This window comes from Asparagus officinalis, chromosome 8 (genome assembly GCF_001876935.1).
Source record: "Asparagus officinalis chromosome 8, Aspof.V1, whole genome shotgun sequence".
NCBI classification, from domain to species: Eukaryota; Viridiplantae; Streptophyta; class Magnoliopsida; order Asparagales; family Asparagaceae; genus Asparagus; species Asparagus officinalis.
This window is the reverse complement of record NC_033801.1, coordinates 116,534,505-116,541,003: the sequence shown is the minus strand read 5'-3', so window position 1 is coordinate 116,541,003 and position 6,499 is coordinate 116,534,505.

The window sequence follows — 6,499 nt, the reverse complement described above, 5'->3', positions numbered from 1 at the left end:
TCGACCCAATTTCCAACTGCCTCGTCCACCTTCTTCTTTAGAGCTTGGAGAATGCATTTGTTGGCGGCTTCGGATAGTCCATTGCATTTAGCGTGGGTGACCAAGGGGAACTTTAGGCGAATGATGTACTCTTCACAAAAGCTTTCGAAAGCCTCCGTTGTCGAACTCAGTGCCATTATTTATCACGAAGGAGAGGGGCACACCAAAATGGCAGATGATGGATCTCCAAATAAAATTTATGATGTTACTTTCACCAATCTTATCCAGGGGCTCAGCTTCGATCCATTTGGTGAAGTAGTCGATTGCCACGATAAAAAACTTTTGCTACCCTAAAGCTATGGGGAGAGGACCCAATAAATCCAACCCCCACCGAGAAAATGGGATTGGGCTCAGAATGGGGGTGAGCTCAGTGGCTGTTGCTTGTGGGATGGACGAGTAGAACTGACACTTTTTGCATAGGATTTCTCGGCCACTCTTTCTTTGTTGGGGGCCCCTAGCCGACTCTGGTGTCGGCACTAGTACTGGGGCCGCTATAGATGTCACCGGTGTAGGTGCGGGTGTTGCTACTACTGTTGCTGGTGCTAGGATCGCTGCCATGGATGCTTCTGTCGCTCTGGTTACCGCCTTATAAGCTCAGACATCTTCCATGTCTATGTACCTGTGAGTTTTGGCCATCAATTGTTTATAATTGGTGACTAGCATCTTGGTCAGTGAGTCGGCCAAATCATTATTTATTAGGCTAGCTACAAGGGCAAACATAGCAACAGAACTCCATGGTTCATTAACCTCCAGCCTCTTCTCGTGGAAACTCTTGATGTAGGCTTGAATGCTCTCTCTAGGCCTCTGCCTCATCTGTATCAACACATGAGGAGGTAGCTTCTGCTTGGTGTCGACCAAGAAGTGGTGGAAAAACTTTCGATGGAGCTGTTGGAAGCTGTTGATAAAATCTTCTCGAGGGTGTTCCTCCAGAGCTTAGCGTTCCCTAACAAAGTAATGGGGAATCATCGATAAATGATAGCTTCGGGGGCCTGAAGCATGCTCATCATATCATAGTAGTTCTGGACATACTTAGCAAGGTCTCCTTCGCCCTTGTATTTCTTCATGCGAGGTATCTTGAATTTCTCACATGGGGCGCTCATGATGTCGTTGGTAAGGGGGTGTTCCCCCTAATGGCTTTAGCGACTGGTCGATAAACCCGATCATATCCAGACACCCCATGGGAGGCTGAGAGGACTAGAGTGGCATGCTAATGATGAAGAGTCCTCGACATTCCTCCCACGGTGTGCTCCTTATAGCAACTAGGGTCATGGCTCTCTCCGTTCGCTTCTGTGTGTTGGAGGAGACATCGACAAGGATCCTCTTGGCGAGTTGACTGGTAGGCTGGGGGGGGGGACATGATCGACGCAATATCTCGCGATGTGGCCAGGAGCGGCCATCATGGAGGAGTCAAGTGGACTGAAAAAAAGTGCTGCTTCTGAGTGGGAATAATGAGCACCTTAGCGTCTAGTCACCTAACGGAGGAGATAAGCCCGAGTTAGCTTATGTACAGTCATGGCTGTGTCTGCTAAGGGCTGTATGCTGGGAAGCTGTTGAGGCGCTCGCTGGTGAAGGTTGCGACTGTCGTTGGAGGGAGTGAGAGTTCTTTTGAGCAGTCTCCTAAAGTTGTGCTTCAGTGATATAGCCCCGATACGGTCCTCCAGGGATGGATGAATCAACCCTATGTTCAGAACTAGACATGCTTGCTCAAAAAAGAGAGAAAGCCCCATGGTGAAAAAGAGAGGAAGCCCCACGGTAGGTGCCAAACTGGTTGATATTAAATAAACAAACTAATAAATTAGTCGGAATGAGGTTGATCAGGGGCCGCTGAGGGTGGGGGTCTGGTTCCCCCTATTGTTTCTCTGATGATCAAGTCGGCTAGGTACTTGAGTGGGAAAGTAGTGAACTGTAGCAGTTCTTGAGTGCAGTGGAATAGAGAAAAATGCTGAGAATGCATACCTTCATGTTGGGAATTGTTTCTCCTTTACGGCAATGGGGGGTATTCTGGTTCTTCGGTCGAGTCGGGATGACAGCTGAGTCAGCTTCGACTTTACAGGTGTCAGGTGCGCAGTGGGCGTGGTCATTTCGGCATTTAATGAGATGGGATAGGCGGCATGCGGTGCCCGGCGTGGTCCGATGTGCCATAAATAGTATTGGGGATGGAGAAATGATGATGCATGTTAAGCATTTAATGTGATGTTGACGCGTTGTCAGCGGGGTGCTCGAGGTTGCGATCGCCTTTTATCTCACATGAAGGGATGTTGAGAGGTACCGTCTTTCGAGTCGGATCTTGTGAGATGTCGATCATATAATTAGTTGAGTAGGCTTGTGGCGAGTCGTCTTTGACGAGAGGATCGACAAGTCGACCCTGGCGAGATGTCGACCCGGCGAGTCGACTGAATCAGGCCTTTGGCTATCCCAAGTGTTGAGTCGGCCGAATTGGGTGTAATGTGGGATATTTGCCTGTTGTTGACGAGAGATCTCAATTTGGCAATTGAAAACACCATAACAACTTCCAAGTCTATGCATCTACATGGATAATTTTAAGATTGTTGTTGACGAGAGATCTCAATTTGGCAATTGAAAACACCATAACGACTTGCAAGTCTATGCATCTACATGGATAATTTTAAGATTGCTGATCATAATTAATTAAATAGGTGACCTAGAATCTCCCGGCAGGTTAACATTATTTGCTTTTCCCCCCTTGCTAATTTGGAGTTGCTTTTGCATGCCGACTATAATTTTAGATTATAGTTTGCCTCAGATTGCAAATTGTTGCTTGTTTTGCCACATAGTTTCCTTGTCCAATAAGCGGGCGATAAGCTCACACCCTTTAAAACTATAAAGTCGGCCCGGGGCGGCGATGGCTATAGGCTTAGATACCGCTGTGAACTAAAACTTCTCATAATAGCCCAGTCCTACTTAGTAAATGCCCATAACTATCCAAGCAGCTGACCACAAGAAATAGGCCTTTTGAACCTGCTCGTGGGCCCTTTGGTGTTTACTGCTCTCCAATATGTATGTATAGCCCAATTAAAATTCTTACAGGCCGGGCTCTATTAGAATTTCAAATGTGGGTTTGAGTTTTAATTCTTATTTTATTTTAGTTTACGTAAAGTCCTTGCTTGATGGCTATAACTTTTATGCTTATATTTATTTTATACGAATAATAACCTAACTAGATCTTATGATCTCAGGATCAAATGACGATCTCTTTTGTTAATTTCATATAGTAGCTCAATAAATCAATATGCCCTTTTTGTACTCTTTTAAGCTCGTTTCCTTAACTTCTTATTAATGAAATACAAGGATATATAGTTACCCACCGTTTTACTTAAAAATTTCAATGTACCAGGGTATAATATGGCAAAACCGTCTTTTTTTTAATAATAGATTAACCAAAGAACACTTCTTGTAGTTAGCTCTCACCTAATTCCACCAACCAAAACAAATTGGAAAGACAAAAGAACTGTTGGCCCTGAGAGAAGCGCCCACAGAAGCCACGTAATTGTTAATCATTGAGACATTTTTCAGAGGAGTTGGTGAGCATGCTTTGCTTAGAACCCGTCAATATAAATGGTTGGTGAGGGCAGGTCGGACGCAGGTTTTGGCTTCTCTATTCTGTCGAAGTGTTTATTGACAATTGTGATTAGTGAAAAATGAAAACAACATATACTGCGAGTTAAGTCTACTGTTAACAGTATCCAATATACAGATGGCGCTAACTTAATTTTAAAATTAGAATCTAAAACTAAAAATTCAAACCGGTGGATATGATCTACTACACTTAAACTATCTAGGAACTAATTTCAAAAGATTTCAACATCATTAACCCATGCATAATATGTCGTTAACATCAACGTTTTAGAATTTTCATAAAATTGCTTTAAGTTTTAACCTCTTGATTGTAGAAATGGCAAAATATTGGTAAAGTTCAGGAAATTTGAAGCAATCAGACATTTGGGTGCTTGTCGGTCGACTGCCAGCTTTGGCGCGGTCGACCGATGCATGTACAAGTACATGGTAGTTTCTGGAGTTCTCGTCGGTTGACCGCGGACCCTGTAACGGATTTTTTTGGTTTCTGTCGTTCTATCCGATCGACCGCGAGCTTTGGTGCGGTCGACCGCCAGTCGGGTTTGGGTCAAGGTTTTATTTCCTGTTCTGATTTGGTTCATGTTTTGATATATATTGAAACATGATTTTAGGGTTTTGTTTATCAGAGAATAGAGAGTATTCTAAGCACTTTGAGAGGGAGAACTTGTGAGCGAGTTGAGAGATCATTGGTTAGAGTTTGTTCGAGTGTTTGAATGATTGTAACCCTTTTGTACTGTCCTCGAAATAGTAAAATCTCTCTATCCTCTCCCCATAGACGTAGGCAAATTGCGGAACCATGTATATCTCTGTGTTTGCGATTGGCTTGTCGTATTTGTTTGGATTGTGTTCGAGTTTGGTTGGATTGTGCTCGAGTTTGGTTAGTTAATCTTCTCTCGTGGCTCGCAGACTCGTTTGGTTGTCAAGCACGCTTCCGCACGGCGCGTAACAATTGGCATCAGAGCTCAGATTTGAGATCTAGGATTTTGGCATTGGGTGGAGGAAGATTCATTGTGAAAACTTGGTTCTTGGAGTTCTAGGCTTCGGTGGAGATAGCGTTATGGAGTTGATGTTGAAGATCTCACTTTGCTCGTGTGGTTAGGAGATCTATTTGGAATCTAATCTAGGGTTCAGTTGGGTAACTTCTAAATTCTATCAAATTTGAATTTTTTTTCTATAATTTGGAGTTTGTGAGTATGAGAGAAGAAGTTGGTGAAAGCAACAAGATGGCGGGTACAGTTCAAGTTGGTTTTTCAGAACACCAAGATTAGTGTGGTTAAATATGACGGCAGGATCAATTTTAGTTTGTGGATGAGCGACGTACAGGATGCGCTCAATGCTCAGAATTTAGAGGAGACCATCATGGTCCATAAGAGGCCACCAAAATATGAATAGGCAATATGAGAAAAGATGAATAGGAACACTTGTGGGGTGATCAGATCCTGTTTAGAACAGGAGCTGAAGTATGATGTGATTGGGGTGATGTCTGCAATGAAGATGTGATGCGGCATAAACATGTACCAAAAAGGTTGCAAGTGCACAACCGTGTCAAGTTATAGTATTTAAGATATCGATTCCACGAGGAAGGTGTTTTGTAGGAGAAAATATAAAATCGGTTCTTATGTTGTGTGCGTGACAAATAAGATTGATGAGTGAATATGATTGTGAAGAGATTTAAAGAGTGAAAGTGGTGTGTATGTGCGTGACAAATAAGATTGATGAGTGAATATGATTGTGAAGAGATTTAAAGAGTGAAAGTGGTGTGTAGGTAGGTGCAAAGTGTAAGGAGAGTGGATGTAAAAGAGAATGAGTATGATCAATAAGGTGAGAAGGAAAAATGAATAAAATCAAGAAACAAATAAAAAAATCAAGAATGAAGAACAAAATTCTAGAATAAAAAAATACAAGAAATTAAAGATGGTGGATTCAATTATAGATATGGGTAATCTAAAATTGAACCCACTTCTTAAAAAAGGGTGATTCCCTAGAGGGTTCTAGCCTAAAGGCGAATCAAACAAAATAAAAATAAACAAAAAGAAAAACTAAACCCAAGAGGGTTCTAGCCTCAAGGTGAATAGTATAAGAAATTAAAATCTAACTACAAAATAAAGTGCAAAATCTAAACTACAAAATAAAATTGCAAGAATTAAATGCAAGAAAATAAATCTACTCTATAAGCATGAAATAAATCTAATCTATAAGCATGAAAAACTAAAAGTTATAATTTTGGAAGGCCTTCTCAATTAAGAGTAGTCCTCCTCTCCAAAAGGAGTTACAAAAATTTTTACACCCTTAACCCCTCACTCTCTACCCCTATTTATAGTAATTTTCAATGAATATGAGCCATTGGATTTGTCTTGAGCCCCAAGCAATAATCTACATCTTTGAATTTGCTTTTTGTTCTTCTCTAGCGTAACATAAGAGGCCCATATGATTTTCAAAATTAAATGAAAATCAAGTTTGGTCCAATGGAGATCTGCAGAAAAGAAAGAAGTCCGGCCCTTCATTTGATTTTCAAAAATCAATTCTGCAAAAGTCCGGTCCTATTGGCTTCATTTGTTCTCCAAATCCAAGCAAAGTCTGGTTTCCCAATTCAAATCCAGCAATCAAGTTTGAAGAGCTTCAGCAACAAAATTGCAAGCCAAGTTCAATGTAAAATGCCCACACAATAATTTTCAAATCAAAGTTTGCAGCCTAATTCCATGGAGACTTGAATAAAAATCAGCATCGGCCCAATTCCATTTGATTTTTGGCCCAGCAGTTTGGTTTTCATTTGATTTTGAACATCAAAAGCCAGTCCGGTCTCTTGAGAGAAAAATGAGTGTAATTATTTTCTTTTTGATGGGCTTGGGCCTTCAAGCTCACTTTA